The sequence below is a fragment of the Zonotrichia leucophrys genome, chromosome 6 (genome assembly GCF_028769735.1).
Source record: "Zonotrichia leucophrys gambelii isolate GWCS_2022_RI chromosome 6, RI_Zleu_2.0, whole genome shotgun sequence".
NCBI classification, from domain to species: domain Eukaryota; kingdom Metazoa; phylum Chordata; class Aves; order Passeriformes; family Passerellidae; genus Zonotrichia; species Zonotrichia leucophrys.
Genome location: NC_088176.1, coordinates 15,648,552 through 15,671,616, shown reverse-complemented (window position 1 = coordinate 15,671,616; position 23,065 = coordinate 15,648,552). Strand labels below are relative to the sequence as shown.

The 23,065-nt window shown below is 40.7% G+C and overlaps 1 long non-coding RNA gene across 1 annotated transcript; it reads right to left on the bottom strand.

Annotated features, from left to right (window-relative positions):
* Window positions 1–1,486: 1,486 nt before the first annotated feature.
* Window positions 1,487–5,919, bottom strand: LOC135449663 (uncharacterized). Its single transcript, XR_010440813.1, has 3 exons — window positions 5,709–5,919; window positions 1,733–1,818; window positions 1,487–1,604 (listed from the first exon to the last, which is right to left on the bottom strand). It is a non-coding gene; the product is annotated as an uncharacterized LOC135449663 (long non-coding RNA).
* Between the last annotated feature and the right edge of the window lie 17,146 nt (window positions 5,920–23,065).

Sequence of the window (23,065 nt, the reverse complement as noted above, 5' to 3'; positions counted from 1 at the left end):
GTGAAACAGTGCAGATACCTGAAACTACACCAATTCTGCTAGCTTTGCTACACTACCAACAGAAATAGTCCTGTCCTGTTTAGATAGACTTTGTTTTGCTACATGACTGCATATGCAGTGAAGTGATATCAAGTCCTGAGGGTCCACTCCTTTGATGAGTTAAGCACACAAAGGCCCACATTTTGATGCAATCTGATATCATATATTTAAGTCCTAGACAAACTGCAACTGTGAGGAAGTGATAAACAGAACTTCCTGCACAAAGCTGCCTGAGATAACACTTTCCATGGACTGGAAAAAAAGAGACATGATTGCTACAGAACTAAAAGGGAACTGTTCTGCTCTTAATAAATAACCCTTTCTTTTTCACGTGGCTGTTGCAAAAGCCAAAGCACAAGTGACTAAGATTCAGTAAGCTGTGAAGCAGTTCTCCTCACACATTGCTGAAATGATTCTTTGAGGAACTACACTTAATGCTGAGCTCCAGATCCACGTTCTCCCAAAGGCTTCTGTGCTGCAGCTGCTGCCCTGCAATTCAGAAACCTCCTAGCTAATATTTTTACTTGCGTTTTAAAGAATGTTTTAAAGAAAACTAAACTAAAAACTTTAGTCAAATGGAGGAATAAGGAGGGGTTGTTTAAAGAATAAGGCTAGATTTGTTTTCTATGAGGGAAAAATCCTATAGGAAATAGGATTAATTCCTTCTCATGGAATTTCCTCCCATGCAATTTTGCATCAATGTCACCTCAAATGCCAAGAAATTTATTATATTTATAATCACTTCGAATTCATTTTGTGATTCTTTGAGCAGCCAAGTTTTCCTCACAATGAAAGGCATGGGGGAAATGAGCTTCAAATGTGAGTATTTAACATGCACCAGAAGTTGTTTGGGTTTTTTATTAGAATTTAGAAAATGTTTAAAATATGGAGGTATTTCTTCATATGCAAGCTGACTAGAGCACAAAATAAAAACCCATGGAAGTTAAAGGTTCAAAGCATGTGCAATTTCTAATACAAAGTAGCAAGATTTCATAGTAAACTGTTCAAGGGTGAAACAACACTTGAAAACTACTTACACATTATCAAAAGCACAGAGAAATCCCTGAAGCCTGGAAGATATTGCACAGGTGCTTCTGCAACAGCTCACCTGCTATGCAGACATCTTCTCTCACCTCACAGGGGAATGTCCTGGAACCAGCCTGGACATCAGAGGCACCAGAAGGCTCCACTCTGGCCATTGCAACCTGTTCTGTACAAAGTATTTCTGCTAACATTCATCAGTTCTGTGCATTTCTTTTGAACCTCCTTTTCTGAGGAGCTCAGACTGTGTTACCAGTGAGAGAACAACTGCAGTATATTAAAAATCAATCCAATGCTACCTATTTTTGAAACATCGAAAAAACCTCTGTGGCTACTGCAAGTTTTAGAAGCAATAAGGTCAGCACAATCATCAATTAAATTAATGTGACATTTTACTGGTGATATTCTCAAGGACTTGCCTGTACAGTGTTTCTTGACACATAAAGAGCCATAATTTCATCATTTCTTCTGGTCCTTCTGGTACTGCATACGCTGCTGGTTGGGTCTGCGCCTTCCCCGTGTCCCTGCAGGCAGCTGAGGTCAGAGCAGGGCTGAGGATGCCCCAGCACAACCCCGCTGAGCCCTGCAAGCCAAGGCACAGCTGTGCAGGGCTTCCAGTCTGTGAAACACCACGCTATAGAGAACAAACCACCTTTTCAGCAGCCTTTTCCTTTGTCCCGTTTGAGAGGGCTGGGTTAGAGCAGGGCCACAGCCATGGGGCACAGCCCCTGCAGAAATCTGTGCGGCAGGCAGGGAGGAGAAGAGGAGAATCAGATTTACTCTGGAGAAATGGTAAATGAAAGCACAGTCCAGTGATTGCTGATAACTGTGCTGTCAGGGTGTGTGGCTGCAGAAAATAGCAGGCCTAATGATTCTTTTTCTGATAGCCTCTTAACACTTGAGCAAAGAACCAAATGCTATGGATGACTACAGGCTTATGTGATTTATGAGACAGTAACTATCATAGTGGCAACAATAAGTAAAAATGTTTAAAATAAATAATAAAATACACAAGTATTTGTCAATTTAGGCCCTTTTTCCTTGTCTCTACATTATATTAGAAATATGGAAACTCACTCAATTTTCATCAAATTCAAAATTGATTGCTTTCCCTTTAATCTTCCGTATTTGCTAATTTTATTCTGAGCTCTTGTACATTCCCTTCCCTGGAAAGATTTCTCTTGCAGATACATTAATGTAATCAGTTAGATAACAATTTATATGTCTCAGGTGCAAGTTGTTTTTGAATAAAAAATAATTCAGATACTTTTTTTGGGGAAGTCAAGGGCTGCTTATTCACTTGGGAATTATGGTAAAAATTTTTGAACAAACATTTTTATCGTTGTCAAAACAAGTTTCATTTTCATTATACTAAGTTATCTTGAAACCAATATTTAGTATAACACTTGAGTGACTAGCTTATTGTTACTTAGATAGCCCAGTGATAGGCAGCTTAGAAAGAGCAAAAATGGGTCGTAGACTAAACTTAAGTGGCAAACATTCTCAGTCTCCTCCTCCTTTACTATGAATACAACTGAAAATCTTCACATTGGTGGTAATCTCTTAATGGGCTTGAGCTCTTTATCTTGGCTATGAATTAATTATTGATTTTTCAACTGCAAATACAAGCCTGCCGTGCAGACACTTGTGGCTACAGAAAGAGTGCTCATCTGATGTGAATCAGTGGACAGAGGAATATTGTGCGTCAGCAACCGATCCTTAAAATAAATAAAATGTCACTTAAATTTTGTAAAAACAACAAACAAAAACCCATTTGATTTTTAGTGTTGCAAATGGAACGCTGTGCCAACTTTGCTCTGCATAACAAGTCTCAGAAAGCTCTCCTGGGAATGTTTATATTGTGTTTCTATCCAGACTTCATATTTGCTTTGAATTGTGACAACAGTTTGACCGTTTTCATGTTAAAAGTTTCCTGCCTTTGTCATGAAAGGCGCTTTTCATCAATATAGACAAGAGTCATAACAGGAACTCAGGGATACTGCTGCAAACTCTATGAGCACCTGCCTGGAAGTGCTTGAGCCCCACACCACCCCTCCATTCCCCCTCGGCCCGGGCCCTCAGCAGTGGCAGTGCCCCAAATGCCCAAGAGAAGCAGAGGGCACCCAGACCCAAACCCTGCTGCTGCTGCCCCTCTGGGCGGGCCAAGGGCTGGGCAGGAGGCACCACAAGGGGCAGGACAAAGAGAGCTTGGAGCAGGAATCTGTGTGCAAAGCATGGCAGAGAAAGGGCTCTGCTAAAATCCTCTTGGAGATGTCTGTCCCACACCCCAGCCCATTTTGGTCAGCATTTATGGTGATGAAGGTGGCTCTCTCAAATGCAGTCTGGCAGAGGGTTTCAGAATGGGCTGTAACTGTCCTGCTAATCTTAACTGCACATGTCAGAGCCACTGAGAATGCCACAGAAATGCTGATAACATTAAGCTAGCTGTGCTATCAGTTACAAAAGATATGTATGTGTTTAAAAATTCGGGGAAGAATATTGTTCGTTTTCTGTTCCAGTATGACAGAATAAGAATTTTGGCAGGCATGCTCAGATCCTTCTGCACTATGAAAAGCAAGCAGTACAAAACATTTTAAAGAGGTTTTTATGTACCTCAATACACATACATTTGTATGCATAAATGGAAAACTCTTGGAAAGAAAGAACTCACATACATACTTGCATACCAGTTTGTGTTTTGATTTTTTACATTGAACATTGCAGAGCAGTTTGCTGTTTCCACACATATGCCCTAAGTCAAGTAAACTATTCATGTCCCCATATATTGAAATATACTGACTTCCCCTTATGGAAAATTCTACTTGAAAGATAGGACCATGCACAACATTGAAATAATACTGATCAGGCAGAAGTCAGAGTGTCTTTGACTAGAAGAATTAGTTACCTCAAAATTCCATTGCAATGAAGAGACATCAGAAAGTATGATTGGCCTTTTAGATTGTTTTAGTTGAGTAACGAATAGACTGAACTTCCTTTTTTTTCAAAGTGTAGTCAAATAGTGATTATGCAAAGTGTACAATTCTAAACAGCTAATTAAGCAGCAAACCCAAATCTTTACAGCTGAATAAGCTGCTTTAAAAAAGAGGAAAAAAAGAAGAAAAAAAAAGCCAGAAAACCTGTTACTTGTGTACAAGTTTTAAAAAAAGTCATCAGCTACTCTAGCAATTCATCTCTCCACACAGTTTTTTTCTGTACAAAACCCAACGAGCTACAGGATTCAGTATATTTTCCTGTCAGAGAACTCTCTGTCTGAAGCTCCCAGGGGAGACAGTGTTTCCTAATCAAGAAAGTTAACCATCAAGAAGGTAAAAGTATAATGCAAACTACTGTGACACAACTCAGCTTTCCAGTATCTTTGCTCAGGACTAAAACCTAATTACGTCACGCTGGAGAAACGAGAGCACCTCAAATTTTCCAAAGGTCGTTTTAATGTGACCTATGAGTTGTGTGTGCTTTCTTTCCATCATATACATACAGAAAAAAGAACAAAATATAGAAATAAGTTTTAATAATATTCATATACTTTAGGAGACATGGCAGGATCTCCTAATAACTGCATCGTAAAAGACAATTTTGAACATTTTCCTTGAAGTAGACTAGACTTGTAGGACCATGTAATTCCACTGGGTTTAAAGAGCTATCCAGCACAGTGAAAAAGCATACTCCAAACTGGTGTATTTGTCTATGCTTCCCATGCAGTGACCTTTATAATGTTATCATAGACTTCTCTGGCAAAGCCAAGAGCAGTGGCAGGGTTTGTTTTCAGTGCCTACTTGAAAAGTCCTGGGATTCTCTGGACATTGATCAGTCGAGTGTAATTTCTTTAAACTTCAGCAAAAAGCTACCAACTCTCATCTTGTAGTGCTTTTTTTGAAACCTGAAGAGAACCTGAAGTGAATCAATTGTTGGTCAAGCACACATTAGTCCGTCACAGAAGGTTAGCCCATCAACTGTGTAATTTAATGCCTTTAGCTGCTCATTGTGCACACTAATGGACAAACTGCACTATGAGAAAACAGCCATCACTACCCAGGACCCATTTTAGCAGGAATAGCATTTGTAGTACTTTCTTTTTAATCACATGTGGACTGTTTCTGTCCAGCTACCATTACTGTAGGCAGTTGTGTTCAGAGCTGAACAAAAGCTAGCAAGCTTCACAGGAACAGGTATCAAAAACCCTTTATGAGGGTTTTTATTAACCTCTTGCCTGGATTAGGACACTTAGTTATTAAGCCTATTTTATCAATTTCATTTTCAGAAACCTCCCAGCATTTGTTTAAACCTTTTCTTACATTTGTTTAACAGTGCACTACTTTATGATGCAAGTCATCCATTGCTATTAGGATATATACACTTCTGAACAACAACAACAAAAAGGTATTCTGAAAAAATACTTCTGCAATAAAAAAAAAAAAAAAATAACGCTTTTCCCATCTTTTATGATAGAAATGACACTTTGGATAATGGGCACTATTGCTAGATCTTTACCTTAGCAGCCAGGAATGCTGATTCAAGTACTTTGCTTATATTATCCTGTTATCTGGGAGTGGGGTCTTCAACAGTACAGAAAACTATGTGAGACATTCTTGATACTCTATTTAACTTACTTTACTATGTCTCCAAGGTGTTAAGTGAAGTCTGTCACCGTCCCAGAAAAGTTCCTTAACTCTGTGGCTTTCACAAACTTATATAACCCATTTATCTTCCAATTCACCTGGGGATTACGGAAAACCTCAGCTGAGTCGCAGCTTTTAATGAGCTTACCCGGAGCTCAGGGCTGAGATACCGAGATTGCTCCTCCTCTGCCAGGCCATAGCTCAGACAGGGCTACAAAGACAGAAGGGTCAGAGCACAAGCCAGACCTGCTTCCCTTCCATCCCTAGCCAGACAGCCAGGAAAAGGCTCACTCTAGGGTTTGTGTGTTCACTGTTTCCTAAACATGGTGGATCTCTGAATTTCAGCTAACCCACAACATCAGATTCTCACCTGTGCTGAAGATTAAGATGCACGGTTAACAAACACGGTGAGGTTACGTGCCTCAAAGGGCTTGCTCAGGTTACCTATCATTACCCGGAGAAGCTTTGCTGAGAATTAGATTTCCCAGCATTTTATTTAAATTTAAGCTAACCTGAATGCCTCCACGACTGGAAGGTGCTCTTAGCCTGCCTCTTCTGAGTATGAGCAGTCAGGAAACTCTGCAGCCACTTAGCTCAGGGAACTTCTGCTGAAAATTAACCTGAAAAAACACAAATAAAGTGGTTAGTTTCCACTAGTGTGAGTCTTCACAAGGTGTGTGGGAACAATGACTGGGGAGAAAAGGGCCAGAATAACTACTTTGGCTGCAACTTCTTAAAGGAATGATGGGACCATCAGGAAGGGACTGAGAGCTGTGCCCGGGCTCAGTGGGAGCTCTTTGCCATGACTCAAAACCGGGTTGTTTTGAAATAGTAGGTTTGCTGTACGTTTCTACGCCGCCTCCTGCTGAGGATGCTAAAGAGCTCAGCAAAGCTCACAAACAGCTCCTTGGCAGGTATTATCACTCCTGTTCTACAGGATTGAGGATGTGGACAGAGTTTGGATTGTTTGCCTGAAGCAAAAAGCAAGTTAGTGGAAGGGAGACAGAAAAACAAAGCCACTGATCCTTGATTCCCACCGCTATGTTAATTAATAAGTGAATTGTGACCAACATGCAGAACATGAAGAAGCGCCCCCTGAGCATTTACCATCAGGTTAGGCAAATGAGCAGCTGCAATACAGCAGTGCCTGCTCTGCTGCACAGGCAGGGAGAGCCGAGCACACAGCGCCAGCCCCGCGGGGCTCTGCGCCCTCCCTTAGGGCTGGTGACACCAAACAAGGGGAGGCAGCCCAGGAAAGGCACAGGGTACGATTTAGGCATGGATAACAACCCAGCAGATCCCAACATCAGGTTCACATCTTGAGGGCGCAGGGTGCTGGCAGCTCTCCACCTTGTCCTGCCATGGTGGGGCTCTGTCCCCTGCACAGAGCTACGGGGGGAGCCGCTGTTGTGTCATCCCCGGCAAGTCAGGAGGAGTGTGCATTGCCCTCTGGGGCTGTGGTTAAATTGTACCACTCCCAGATGGGAAGCAGCTAAAATTATAACGCTATTGAAGGAGGAGGAAGAATTTTATTTATTCTGATTTACAAATACACATTATGAAAGGGTACAAAAATCTTTGTCATTGTTTTAAAACCCATATGAAGCCTTGCAAAAATATATATCGCAATGGAGAAAGCAATACTTTACTGCTTTAATAGAGTGGTAAAAATCAGATTAACACCCACTTTATCATAGTTTCTGAGCCTGCACTTCTGCCTTTCCTTCACACCACTTTGTATTGACGTGAAGGATGGCACACACTGTGGGGTAATGGATATTCAGATCTCACCTGTTCTAAAGGGAGTTGCTAGTTGGCTGTTAAGTATTTTTATCTTGTGGTTTTATAGCCTCCCCTGCCACAAGCAAACAAGGCGCTTCTGCCCTTGAAACCATGAAGGTTGCAGAGTTAACATGGCCCTCTGAGGTGGCACCAGAGAGGTAACAAGGGCTAATGTGCACAAAGCATGTGGCCACCAGGTAAGATTTGGTGCGTACTGACTCATTTTCACCTGTTTTAAGTATTAATAGTGGTGTTTGTAAGTATTTTTTTCTTTTTGCAGAAGTCAACATACTAATGTATGAAATTCTGTTTCAATCTCTCAAAAATTTCCAGCTGAGGATCCATTTATAAAATATGCTTAATTAAAAAAAAAAATCCTAACTCTTTTTTCATCTAGTCCCAAAATATTTCATTTATCCAGACTTCGGGCAAAGTCTACGGTTCATTTTTGAAAAAAAATATCACACACAAGAAAGACTTGGGCAGAAATGAGGCACTGAGACATAAAAGTGTGCAATGCAGCTCCTTCCCCTAACAGCTAGGGCAGATTTTAACTCCCTGGCATTGACCCTTTGCTGTGTGTATGAGCAGACAGACCTTTCCCAACCTGATCACTGTTACCCACCTCAACACATCTTAGATATCTTGTCTCACAAGTTTTCTATCTGGTGCTCTAGGAGAGGTTTTTTTACTCCTCAAAAGCACTTCTAACCACTAATAGAAATGCTGGCTTATTGACCAGAAAATTGACTCATCAGAATCAGGAATTTCTGTGAGGGCCTTGCAGCAGTGATGGCAGCCACAGGGGATGGGGACATGCCACACAGCAAACCTGGGGGCTCCAGTGACACATTGCTTCAGGGTCTCTGTGTCCAGCTCATTCACAGGGGCTCACAGACCCTGCAGTTGTTCTTGTTCTGCTTTGGCAGAAGCCCAGGTATGAGAGCAGTGACAAGAATGGGACAGTACCTCTCTTGGAGGAGAGGGGTAACCCGTGTCCTGGCAGACAACAGTTCAGTTCTTCATCACTTCCCAGACTCCAGGGGAACACCAGTCTGGAGATCTTAATCAAGGAAGCATCTGGATGTCCAGTTTTACTGCCTTTCCCAACTAGCTAGCATGCCAAGGGCTTCCTTTCAGTTCCTACCCCAGGATGTGCATGAAACTGACCCATGACATTTAGACAAAATAAAGTCATAAAAGGGAGCACGGCAATGTCTGAAACCGTTCACTGGGCATGGATTGCCATCCAAAGTGATGTATGTTATGAGAGCTTTTCCAGACAGGAACAGGAGCTGAAAATGTAGGCTCCAACAACTCATCAGTGCCACAGGGTTTAGCAGCTCCTCTTTCTTTAAGTTTCCCGCTGCATAATACCCCAGGCACAGACACTAGCAAACATTGTGAGAGTGACAATAATAAATAACCTGTATTAATCATGGAGCTTTATAAAATAAAATAAACATTGTAAGAGTAATAATTTCCTATGTCATTTTATCCTTTGAACTTTCTGGAGTTGGTTGAACATTTAACAGATATTTGCTGGGCTTGTTTTCAGATGCATCCGCACGGATTCAGAATAAACAACACAGAAACAGTGCAGGAACTTGGAGCTTCCACTACCATGACCAAGAGCAGAACATAACCCACTGAAGGACATCCTGGGGCCAGACTTGGGAAATGCTTAGAAGATCCAACACAGCCAAACCCTTTCAGGCAGGAGTGCCATACTATAAACAATATATTAAAGGCAACTTCCTTAAACCTTTCCTGGAAAGAAATTTATGTCATAGTTGAAGGCATTTCCCAAACATTTTCATCTTTGTTCTTTCAATCTTTGATAGTGTGGGAAGGAAATCAGACAGCTTGTGGATATTGCTGCTACCCTTCAATTCTACTGATAATAGTTGTGGAAACATACACATAAGAATAACTTCCTGAATGAAACAATATTTAGCGCATATAGAGGCCTTTGTTCTTGCTGCCCAAAGAATATACAGTTATACACAATTATAGTGACTTTTACATGACCACTAGGATGTGTGAATGCTCTCTTTGAAAAAAGAAAAGCAGCCAAATCAGGTGGGTTTTTCCACACAGAAGGGACAAACAGATATGTGCCAGCTCCATTTTTCTTGAGCCAGTTTTATCATAACAGGAAGTATTGCTCATTTTAAAATTGGTGCTGAATTATCTTACAAAAAAACTATGATGAACAGTGGACAGAGCTTTCCGCTGTTATTTTAATACCTTGAACAGATTATTAAAAAGAAGCAGCCAATGTGTATCTAGCTGAAACACATGCAGTCACATTCACAGGACTGAAGACATAGAGGTTTGATAATCCTGCCCTCACAATTAAAGAGAATCTGCATTTTTTTTTTTTTTTTTACTCAGGCATAAAAAGAAGATAAATTTATGACAAATATACCTGTCACAGCAAGATGATAAAAATACCAAGCAGTTAAGTTTTCCCCTGTGTTTAGACTTTCTAATTTTGTAAGACAGTAACAACTGGGGAATATTAAAATGGCCATATTGGGTCAGACCAAAACTCCACGTAAGCAAGTATCCTCCAGCTGTTACAACTGTGCTGGATAATTAAATAAGAGGACAAAAACAAAACAATGGGAGAAAAATAAATCTGCACAAAACAGAGCAAGGTGAAACAACTTCTTACAACTGTATGCACTTACCTACTTATTTCATCAAAAATGCTAAAGGACAAGAAGGACACAAGCACCAGTCCTCATAGAAGGTCTCCAGAAGGAAAGCGAGGGAGCAAACTGGACCAGAAGTAGTAAATAAAGACAAAAGAGACAACAGATGTTCCTTGTTTTTGTTTATGTCAGGTGAGTAGAAGGATTGTCATTTCCTGAAGAAAAACTCAGATCCCGTAAGAAATCCTGAGGAGTGTAACTTTATTAAGCTTAGCTTTTCCCTCCTCTACACTGGAACATGAAGAGATTATTATATGCTCATGTCTCACCTGTACTGTATATTCAGCAATTTTATTTTCCAGGCTACATGATTTTGACTTCGCCCATGTTAATGTGAAGTGCTGTCTTTAATGCCTCTTTAATTCCAAATCAATACAAAATTCTGATGTTAGCTAATTGGTCAAAACCCACATAATTTTCCTCTTCCAAGCCAGTATATAACACAGTTATTCAACACATCTCAACAGAATGTCTTGAATCTGTCATTGAATGGAAACAAAGCATTCTTATTGCTTTTTCCAAATTTTAGTGTATATATAAGTGTGTGTATGTGTGTGTGTTTAGTGTTTAAGATTAAGAGCCCTTTTTTCTTTTTTTTTTCCTTTTTTTTTGTTACTTTAGTAGAACATGTTTTGTTTTAAAGAGGGATTTGGTTGACTGTGTTTCTGCTCTGATTGCCAAAGTTAAGAGAAGTCTTTGGTTTCTTATATCAGACATTACAAATTTCAAGTACAAAGATTCTAATTTCCCTCACTCTGCACACCTTGCATAGTTATTCACTCTAATCCTACATCTGAATTCATTGCATCAGATATTTATAAAATTAATTACATCAGAAATGAGACCTGCAAATTTAAATCTACACTGTTTTGAGGTATTTTATGCCATATCAGAGAACCATAATAGACTTCACCATGTAACAAAACCAATGGTTTATTTCATTTATTTCAGCCTAAGATGGCAAGGACATAATCATACCTGTTTCTCCATCCTGCCAGTTGCCTGGGTAAGCAGTAAGCATTTAAAAGATTGGGACATGTGAGGAACAGTGTCAGTATTTAATTAGAGAACCAAAGTAAAAATAACCCCTATGCATTAAACACATTGGCTTTAAAGTTTGAACAAACCTAAGTGGTTTTTAAGTTGAAGTCTGTAAAACATCCTGATGACTGCTGCTTTATTCTTTCTGAGTATACTTGAGATTTTAACCTTTATCTATATTTATAATTTTATTCTAAATCTTAACCTAAGAATGTCTCTTCCTTTGGTTTCCTGACTGGAAGATGAAGCTGTGTTATTATTGGGATGAGACATTGCTGACAGTCAAATCTTCAGGAGGAGGCCAGCATGGCTTTGTCCACCACATAGGCAGGGAGGGATTTTATTCCGAAATTCAGTGGAGGCAGTTAGGCTAAAAACAAATACTTTTGAAAATCTCATCCTAGTCGGGGTATTTCGTCCTCTGTTTTGCTCTATTAGGTGAGTACACAGAGTTTTGGGGTTTGGTTCTACACCTGCCCCATCTAAGTGGTGGTTACGTAAATAATGCACTGGCCAGGCACCATGCTGGCCCATCAGCCAACGAGTGTGGCACCAGCAGCAGGGGTCGTGTGGGAAATCAGAGGAGACAAGAAGTGAAAAAAGAAGTTGCATGAGTTCTTCCTGACCTTGGTTTGTGTCTTTTTTTTTTCTTCTTTTTTTTTCTTTTTTTTGATGACTCCACCCACATCATCGCCCCATTAAAGCTGTGGCCGGGGCAACCCTGAGAAGTGTGCATGTGAACAGGAGCATCTTCAGCACATCAGAGGACTTCAAAGCATAACATTCACCATTTCCAGTAACAATGTTACAACTGTGAGTTGCCCTGTTCCAGAAAAGTCAGAAAATTGAGAAGAGCATATTTGTTTTACACATCACATAAGTTCTTATTTTCATTATGATACTTTTAGTCTCTAGCTGCGCATTTTCTGATTTCTCTTTGACAGTGTTACAGGGTCTTTGCACCTCTTTTCTTTTTTTCTATTTTTTTTTTTTTAATGGAAGACCAGATTATCACACAAGAGCAAGAAACAAGACTGAAAATGAGCTCTAAAACCTGTTGCAGTAAAGAGTGCACTGCGAGGAGCTGGCGACACCTCTGCTGTGTGACCCTGGGCAAGCCTGTGCCTTTTTGCTCCCTTTCCGCTGAGTAAATAGATGCCAGAGGGGCAGCTCTCTGTGTACCAAGCTCACATGTGAAAGCTGCTGAGACAGTGAGATCACAGAGACCTTTGCTTTGGTGTCATCATCCTGGAAAGGCAGAAGTACTGAATCAAAGGCATCAGGTCTTTCATGTGAATAAAGTGCTGATCCCACAAGCTCTGAGACCTCTGCTGACTGGCACTGCTGAGCACAGAAGAGCTGCCTTTCCACCAGGTCAGCAAACAAAAGGTGCTGTTCCAGTGGTCCCAGAGGCTGATGCCACCTCTGCAGGTTCCCATGAGAATGTCGATCTCCACGCTAGCACAAGTGCTGACCTCAACCCACCACACAGATAATTTTGTCTTGATGAGGACCCAGAAACATGTGTTATATTAGAGAATTTGTAGCTCCAGTTGTTGGGCCTGGGGCATGGGAGGAAGGCAGCTACCTGGGCTTGTCAAACACCTGTTATGCATGTTGGGTGTTGGCAGAAGGGAAACTCTTTATATCACTTTTAGCTACACAGATGATTCCATTTCCTAGCTGGAGGACAACTCCCAGCCCCCAGAGCGTCTCTGCCCCCCTCCTAGGCCCTGCAGGGAGGGCAGGCTCTCTGAGAGCCCCCAAATGCTGCCACAGCATCCAGCAAAGGCAGAGCCACTGCGCCCCTGGGGACAGCGCCGCGGGCGGAAGGGTGAGCCCAGGGAAGGAAGGAGTGGGTGGACTGCAAGCATGCACAAATATGCACGACTCTCCTCCCACCTTCTAGTGGGCCTAACTGGAGAAATTGCTTTAATTCTCCATCCTCTGCCCTTCCCAAAGCAGAGGCATTAACTAAAGCCCTATGGCCTAAATTGCCACTGGTGCCAGGGCAGGATTGTCGTACCCTTGGGCTGGTCATGGCTGAGCACTATCAGCAAGGACAAGACTAGCAGAAAAAGAGATAAGTGGCACTTGAATTTCTTATTGTGTCCTCAGATTTCAGACATCTCCACAGAGTATAAGCTGTCAGTGTTGGAACTATTTTTCCTTCAGTTTAGGTGGGGGAAAAATTAATTCATGCCCGTTCATTGAAAAGCACTGTTTTCAGCGTCCTGAGTAGCTAACTCCACATACTTTCCTTACCAAAATCCAGCCACCAAAGGCAAATGATCATTTAGATCATGCAGATGCTGGCATTGGCTTCAATGGGATCAATCAAAAAAAAAGGGAAGAAAATGGGCAGGATGAGTTGTACTCTTCACAAATCAGTGACTTCACTGTCCTTGCACTTCTGGAGACAGGGCAAAGTTCAGGCTTGACCTGAAATTCTGCAATTCATTTTGTTTAGATAATTGTAAAAATATGCCAGTCTTCCTAAACAGACACACGTATCCTATTTCTCATGGTATTACTGCACTGGACACAGAGGCTGTTGTGCAACTCACTGATTATCCAAGGGGCTTCAGCCACTCCTGCAGGAAACCGTTCCCTGCCAGTGCAGGCGAGGGACCAAGCACTGCTTGTTGGAGAAGCCCTTCTTGCTGGTGTCACACTTGTCTTTTTATTATTATTTTACTGATTTTGATAGAACTAGTAAAGCTCTCATTCTGTGAGCAGAGCCTGATGAAATGGAACGTGGCAGGGGAGGAACAGAACCCCCTGTCTCGTTTTTAACTCCTCAGGCTGCCCCAGCAGGGCTGCAGCCCACACAGCGTCCACTTCTAAACCCACGAAAGATGGAGGTGGATTAGAAATAAGTATTAAATAGTTCTGCTGCATTTATAACAAGATATTCCCAATTGCAGGTATTTTGAGCACAAGGTACCTGGCAGTGGCATATCCACATTATATGTAAGAGTTGGGGTGCAGGGTGATATGTTGTCCATTCTGACAGCCCTGCCTGGGTAAAGGCACACAACTGGAGGGGGTTTTAGAGCTAGAGAATTCTCTAGAATCATCTTGTCTGGTCAGCAGGGACCATATAATTTTGTCCTCTTCAGTTTTGCCATCTTTTGTGGAAAACCTTTTTTTTTTTACTACCAGTGGATTAAGAAAATTTTTAAAAATGGCCAAGCAAGAGGAAAAAAAGGCCCTATGAAGATGAAACTAAAAATAAGAGAAGAAATGGAAATCCAGTGGTAGTTTTAACTCTAGTTTCAGCTACCTTGACAGAAAAAATGCAGTGTTTAGATAGCTTTTGGCCACCTAGTCAATTTAAGCTATTTTTGTACCATTAAAACCTGATTTATAGTCTAGAACTTATCTACTGTAATAGAGCCAAATGAACTTTAGAGATCAACTTGTTATAAAATTATCAAAACCAAAGGTTTTAGGCAAAAGACAGCAGATCCCTCTCCATAGCAGCACAAGTGCTACAAGAGGCAGCTGTAATGGCATAAATGGACATTTTATCAGCTTTCTGTCAGGGACTGACAAAATCATGTCAAATGAGGCATTAAAGCTCTAGTTTTGAAAAGTGTGATAAATACCAGCCAATCTACTGACATAATATATTGTGAGTCAAATATTTAGTTTTGCATTAAATCTAAATCCAACATTAGAGCATTTCCTCTTGATTAAAAAGGATAAAATGTAGATGTTATTTTATGCTTCAGTTCCCACACGTAATTAATGCTCAACATTCAGAGCTCTTTCTTACATTATAAATGTGTCAGTAAACATGTCAAGGAAAGAGGGGAGGCACAAAGGAAACAAGTGCAAAATCTATATGCTTAATTCATATTCCTCCATTTGCAGTGGCTAATATGTTATTGCAGAGCCTATTTGCAGACACTTGCCCTGCCAGTGAGCAGCTAACTTCCCTGATTGCTTGTATAAACAGTCTTCCAGATCAGGAGACAGACGTTGTAAGGGAGTTCATAGCTAATTTAATTTCAGTATCATTAGGAATTAAAAGCAGGGCATCAATAGATTCACAATAAATGTTGGCTAGGCAATGTAAGCATTGCATGATGTGAGTATTAAAAGCCTTAGTATTTGTGAGTGATCACATGGAAAGGTTTTTGAGAAAGTTTATCATCTTGAGAATAAGATGTACCAAGTTAGAGAACAGATTGCTGCAGAGATATGATGAAACATTTCAGTGTTTTTGTATCATATATTACTGATCTTAGTGGGCAAGGGAAAATTCTGCTTTTAAATGTATGTATATGTACAGGCTAGTTAATGACCTACTCATACCTAGAAATAAAATGAGACAAATCCTCATGAATCACTGAAATATATTTATTCATTATACATTATATTTCCAGCATTATGCTTCAGCTGATTCTTGGAAGACAGAAGTTTGAGAAATGTGTTTTATAAACAAGTACTCTGACCTCAGACTCTGGTAGTTTCAGGAAACACTGCACTGTAATTGCTCCTTTTCTAGAGAATATGTTTTAGAGAACTTAAATGCAATCCAGCACTGTATAAGCTGGCATGAGTTCAAGACAAATGAAAAACACAAAATAAGTAAACACTTGCCAGCTTCATTTTAGGAAATATGTTGATTTATTTGTTAGGGAAAAGGTCTCTCTAGGCTTGCTAATTTTGACACATAAATCAGCATTAAGTGCAACCTGCAGGACTTGGTATAGCTCTTGCTACCTGAAAAATAGCTCTTCCTCCTCTGAAGAACATGAAAAATCACTGAAAATAAGAACAGAATAAAAATAAGTAAACACACAAACACAACAAAAAAAGAAAAATACAAACTAAGGAGACCTTAAAAGGTGGACTTCAGGATTAAGTACTCATTATATTCAAGAAAATTATACCCTGATTCTTCTATTTTACTTCAAAAATAGAAATTAAATGGATTAATAAATGGATGGCTGTATATCAATCTTCAGGGTGCAGGTTACAAGATATTGGGCACCTAAGAAGCTGGATGAACTGTATTGCCAGTCAAACACCTCAAAAGTTGTTTACCAAGAGTAGCGAGGCAGCTTCTGCCAGTGCTCCTTCTGCCAGTGCTCAGGTCTGCAAGGGGAAGGAGAAGGCACACAGAAGTGATACCCTCATACAATTCACCCTTTTGGTGGGTAGATGTTTTTATTCAGTTTCCTCATTTTCTTATCTGAAAACCACAAAGACCCTAAGCAGAACCATAGCTCAGAACAGTTGTGCAAACATTTGGCCCCAGGCACTTTCCTGAGCTGGCTCCTGTAGTTCATCCCTGCGGGATCTCCTGGAGCACAGGGCTCTGCTCACAGGAATCCTTCAGGCTCTCCTTTCCACCAGGATGGCTTTTCTGGCCCACCTACCAAGTAGGAAGTCAAGCCACTGTCGATATCAGCTATCACCAAGAATTACCTTTGAATCAGTGCTTAAAATGGTTCAATTGTTCCTGTAAAATGTCACAGCCAAATCTGCTATAATTCCAAAAGCTGCTGTGGTAAACCAAGTTACACAGGCTCTACCCTGTCCAAAACTGAGTTTGTGCTAATTTAACCTGAGAAAAGCTGCAGGACCATTTTGGACAGACTGGTTGATCACAATAACGCAGGCACATCAAACTTCTTTGGCTTGACAATATCAGCGAGTCTTGGAACAGCTCTACACAGCTTCTACTCTTTCTGCACATTTCTGCAGTCAATAAACAACAGTGCAGGGCCAAAACCTCCCCAAACCCTAAAAAGGCAATACCTAAAAAATGGAGAACAAACCCAAACTCCAGACCCTGAGTAGTTTTGCCCTCTAAAAGACCTAAACTGATGTTGTTTTCTTAAAAACTAGGTTTTGTCCTTTTCATGTCCACTGTCTTGTGTTACAATAAAAAATACTTTCTGGCACCTACATAATATTTAGGAAGACTCCACATGAATGTCCTCAAATTTGGGTTGATTTATATCATAATTTATATCACTGCCTTGTGCAGAAATGTAATTGCCAATTTACATGACATCAAAATGCAACACTAGCAGTTTTATTTACCTTGCACTTTGCACTTCAATTCAAGTACCTAAAAACCTAAGTAACAACCACACCAGTAGTGTAGGAGCTACTGATGGATGGGAACTTCAAGCAATAATAGGTAATAGGAATAATAGGAAGATAATTATGTTTCCCAAGAAGTTTGGAGGCATGTGCTCCAAGACTGGGGAACTGGCACATTTCCTTGTCAGTGCTGTGTGCTTCTGTCCCCTTTTCGCATTTTGACAGTCAGTTTCCACTCCAAAGAGATTTTAAGTGGCACATGAACTGGCACAGAACCAGAACCAGTGGGAATATCCCCAAAAACTGGGAAATCTTGGTGCTACAGAATTTCTTCTAAATTATTTTTCTACAGCTACTATGTCTCATTAACCCTTTGTGAAGGGGGAAAAATACAACCCAGGTCTTCCTTCATTTCTCCTTTTGGGACTTGTTCATAACCTCGTCACATCTTTGCACTGAGAGAAAAACGTGTCTAGCTCCTTTCTGAGAGTTCATCAAGTTCATGTGGCTGAAGTCACATTGCTTGCAGGAATGAAGAAATTGATCCCAGATTCCTTCTGCATGGAAACCAGTTGTCTTTCTCTGAACTGATTTAAAAACCAAATGAAGTACATGAGGACAGAACCCTCGGCACACAGATTTTGGAAAAGGCTGCCTACATTACTGTATGAACATTGACTGATCACTTACCCTTTCCGGGACAGGCATCCTGCAAAATGAAAATGTGTTAACCTGAAAGAATGTCTTCCTAGGATGTTTGGAACTACAAAAAATGCCACTGATTGCCAGCAGTGCTCATGTCCGTGCTGTGCACTCTGGCATACAGGATCCAGGAGGTGCTCTGCCAAGTCCTCTATCCGCAACTTCCAAAGGAACAAGGAGAGGCCCAGGATGAGCTGTCCTTGCTGCTCTGGAGTCCTCCTTGTGCTTCCAGGCTGGCATCTCCAGCATTTCCACAGCATGGGGCTTCTTCCTCCACAGAGATGCCAGATGCTGTCTTAGTTTATATTTATTCTTAATACAACCTCTGTTATGGGACAGGCACTGAAAATGTTCTTGCATTTATATTTGAAACAGCTTTATTATTAAAAAATCATTATTTTCTACTTGTATTTTCTACCCTGTTGATAAGGTTTGAATAGAAGAAACCTTAAAATATTTAGAAGTTTAAGGATCATTTAAGCAAACATAAAAACACATTTTACATCCTTCTTTGCCCTTACATACCTGGTGCATGGTAGTAGTTCAAAATCTCTCACATGGAGAAAGCTTATTCAGATGCTAAAAATATCACATGTTTACACTTGTAAATCACCATTAGCAAATGATTTTCCTAATGCTTTAGACAATATAGTAGCAAAGTGCAGCTGCTTCAGCCAGAATGGTATTTTAGTGATTTTTAAGAACTTAATGAGATCAGGTAATTGACTAGTGAAGCTAAAAATTTTACCTTCAATTAAACAATCAACAGTTCAGTACATCAACATAATCATCTTTGCCCCTCCACCTCTCTGTTATTAAATCAATACGTGGGTAGCAGTTGTCTAAGAAACCACTTCCTCTGTGTTTCTAAACCAGTGTTCAGGACCCATTTTAAAGCATTTATTCAATCTGTCTGGTGTAATTTGCAAATAATGGAAAGTATGTAGTAATGCAGATTCCGTAATCAACTAAGAAAAAATAAGGCCTTAATCCATTTGTTATTTAATGACATTATTTATCCTACATTTGTTCTGGTGCAACCACCAAATAACTGAATATTTTACATACATTTTTAAGTATCATCATGTGTGCCTCATTTGCCAGTGCTAGATTATTCCTCACATATATAGGAAATAAGATTGTACAGGTTGTGTTCATGAATTTTGTGATTGATAGCTCAGGAGACAGTCATGAGGCAAAAATATCATAGTGGAAAAAAACACAAAATAACTGAAAATTATTTTGCCAGGAAACCCCTTCCAAGGGTTATACAACAACACAGCAATCTCATTTTGGAGTGGTTGATGATGAATCAATATAAACCACCCTCCCCAACCACATCTGTGCATGTAAGATGTTTATTACTTCAAGCCCAGGGAACTTCTGCTGCCTTGCAAAAGACTCTGAAGCTGGCCGGTTGCATCCTACCACACAGGACTTTCTGAGAAGTTCTGGTGTCATGTCATCCACAGGCCTCTGTGGCATAATTCTCTTCCCTAGCAAAACCTGCACATTTGTTTCCATGTGCAGGTAGCATTTCTTTTGCTACAGCAAAAGTATCAGGTGAAAGTGAAAAAGGGAGAAAAAACATGTACTTTTCCATGTAAGTTTTTAAATTAAGACATAAATATATTTTCAAGTATACTGACATTCACCATCTGCCCTTTCTGTGAGTGTACCCTGACTGCCCAGACACACCCAAAGGCTGTGGGGTAGGGGTAGCTGGTGGAGCAAACCAGCACCAAGCATGAACAATATTCATTGTGAGAGTAACACGGGCAGAAAATGGGTGTCTTTTATTCAGTTATTGCAGTGTCAGCATTCTCTTCCCCTACCACAGTATGGGAAGTGGTGAACAGCACAAAGACTATCTGCATACATTTCTGACTGAGATTTTCAAGAGCAACTAGTGTTCTGATGGGGTCCAGTCCTCCCCAAAACAGAGTTATCATAAAGAGACATTATTCTGGGGCAGTGCTGTACATCTCCTGCCTGTTCAGGTGGCAGAGACAGCCAAGAGCTGCTGCCATCTTTGCTGCTGCCACTGTTGCTGCTATTCCACTGAACCAAATTAGGATGCTTCACTTGGAGTAAAATGCTCCTGAAGTTGCAGGGGGTATTGCACCAAGGGGACAATATTATACAGGTGCATGAGTGGTGACCAAGCCAATGTTGGTGCGAGCCTCCAGGGCCAAAGGCACAGAAAAGGGTTTAGCTCTGCAGGGCAGACCTGATCCATCTCCTAGGGATGGCACTGACCACTGCTTTATCCCAAAATCTTATTAAATGGAAAACTTCAGTCCGGTCCCTGACAGACTGTCAGATCAGTCTCTGTCCTTTACCCAAAACAATAATTTTCCATTATCTGACAAACTTTAGAAGAAATTTTTGGTTTTCTCCACTGCCTGCATCAGTATGCCATAGGGCTGCGGAGCTGCTGTCCCATCCCATCATTTTTGCCTTTGTGCCCCTGAAGCCCCTGCTGCTACAGCTCAACTCCCTTGGCTGTTCTCACTGTGACTTACACAGCCTCGTGCTTGTTTTCAGCCAACAGAGCAACTCATTCGCAGTTCCTGCCACATCTAACTGGCACTGACATGCTCAGAGATAAATTTAATCTGGTGCCTTACTGCCGTGGAGCCCAGAATCAACCAACGAAACGCCCTCAATGAGCCAAACTTGCTCTGAAGTGCTGGTGGGGCTGCAACACCCATCAGCCAAAATGAACCAAATTAGTGCAGAGCTGTTCCTTAAAGGGTTATTGTCTCCAAACTCCTCACAGCAACTTGGGCCAGTTCCAAGGTATGTTTGGGAAGAACTTCCAGGATAAGTCCTTGGAAAGTGACCTCAGCCACTAGTTCATCCTCTTGCAGAACTGGGTCCTTCTATACCTTAGGACTACAACAGATCTCTCTGATGGACTCTGTGTGCTAGATTAGGTTTTTGGCTAATGTGTAAGAGGGTTTCTTATTACAGAGAAGGAAGTGGAAGAACTGATGTGTATAAAATAAAGTTACTTCTTCCCCTTTTAACCTGTGATTTTTATCCTGATAGCTGCTGTAAGTTATTGAGATACAATCGCAGGGTAGTGGGCAGTCCTGACTCATTTTAAAAGGGCTCTACCCTCATGTGGGTGTACTCCAGGACAAGAACTCTCAGTGTGTCTAGACTAGGATAAAAGCTGTGTTTTTAAAGGTACTGGCTAACAAGGTTTGACTACCATGATTTGAAACCTTGCATAGACAGGACAAGTCAAATGCTAAAAGGTGTTCAAAAGTGTTTGCTAAGTCATTCTAAAAATACAGCTTTGATACTTGTCTAGACAAGGACAGAATGCTCCTTACAATGGCATGCCCATGCACCAGCCAAGGGGTATCACAGGAAAGGATCAGCAAGAATTTTCTCCACATAGGTCCTCAAAGCAATGGCACAGATTGAAGTTCAGGGAAACCCTGAAGGGTCAGCCTAGACAACAAGGGAAAAAGGATCCTTTTTTTCAGTAGATTTAGTTCAGTCAGGAACTCTTTTTTCAAAAGCAAGACCCACTAAGAGTCTACTGATATAATCTGCCAAGTTTTAGCAGGTCATATTCTGGGCTCCTCGCTGACGGCAACTCAGCCTGCTAAAATCATGTTAAAAGTTTTGAGGTCTATGTGTCTGTCAGATGGGATTTTTAGTCCTTAAATAAACTTGATTTAATTAGGCCTCCTGGAAATGGCCCCTTCCCTAAGGCAGATGAGATGGCAGCTCATTTTTCATGCCCATTCAATCTTTTAGCCCAAATCATTTGCCTAAACTGTACAACAAACGTGAAGTTCAGTTTGTCTTTAGTGTCAGTATTTCCAGCTGACTGTGAGCACCAATTAATTTCCTACAGGCCACCACAGCAATTCGTTTTGACTTTGACTTTGTTTTCACCAAAATGTACTCAGACAAAACCCTTGAAAAATCTGCTCCTTTGAGCAGCTACTTGAAAATGTTCAGCCCACATGCTTGCACACATACCCACCCTAACAATTGTCTTGTAAAAAGTCAGCAGATAAATTCTTAGTCATTAATACATATCTTTACACTGGTTTGCTCCTACCAGTGAAAAAATCAGAACATCTCTTTCCCAGAATTGTGCTAGTATCTTTGACATCTTGAACAATACTTTCAGGAAAGAAAAAAAAAAAAAGAAAAACGAAAAAAGTCACTATGACAATTCTAAACAAGCATAAGCACAGGCTCTCAGATTGTTTAATATCAGGCTCAGTTTTGCTATGTAAAAAAAAACCTCGACAATGACAACAATGACAACAAATCAAAACAAGCAGAAAGAAAACCAAATAAACAAACAAAAAACCCAACAAACCCAAACAAACCTATTAGTTCTATTTATTATTAAGGCTTAATGACATAGGTAGGTATCAATTTGATAGGGAGAAAGATCTACCTCTCAATTAGTCCCATTAGAGATTATGTCTTTATGACATGGGTGGGTATCTAACATTCAGGGGGAATTCGCTAGTCACCAACTCAATTGAAAGACTCCACCAAACAATAATTTGCTGTTATAACTCGAAGTGACCAAAGTAACACAGTCTGGATGCGCTTGAGACTCCCGGGGTTTAGCAGTCATTTGTCAATAGCTCTCAGACAATGGAGTTGTGAAACGGAGCCACTTAAGTTAACATGATAAGGCTTTTACACGATTGTGTAAAGTTTTTTTGGCCTTGACATGCACCATCTGAAAAATTTTAGAAATACACATTGATTTCCTGTTTTGAATAAATAGGAATAAGCAAACCTCCTGTGCCCAGGAGGCCTGGAGCCAGTCCATGATTCAAAATAAGACAGAGACTCAGCTGTCAGCAAAGGCGTTTTGGTAAGCTGTTGTCACCTGGACAAAGTCCTTACTAAGCCCAAACTACTGCTAAACGTTAGTTGATCTGAATCAGAGCAGCATGCTCTGACCTGCTGTTCATGCTTCTTTCAGGGTTACAGCTCTGTCTGTCTTGGTACTTTCTCATGTGGTAAAATAATGTCTTCAAAAAC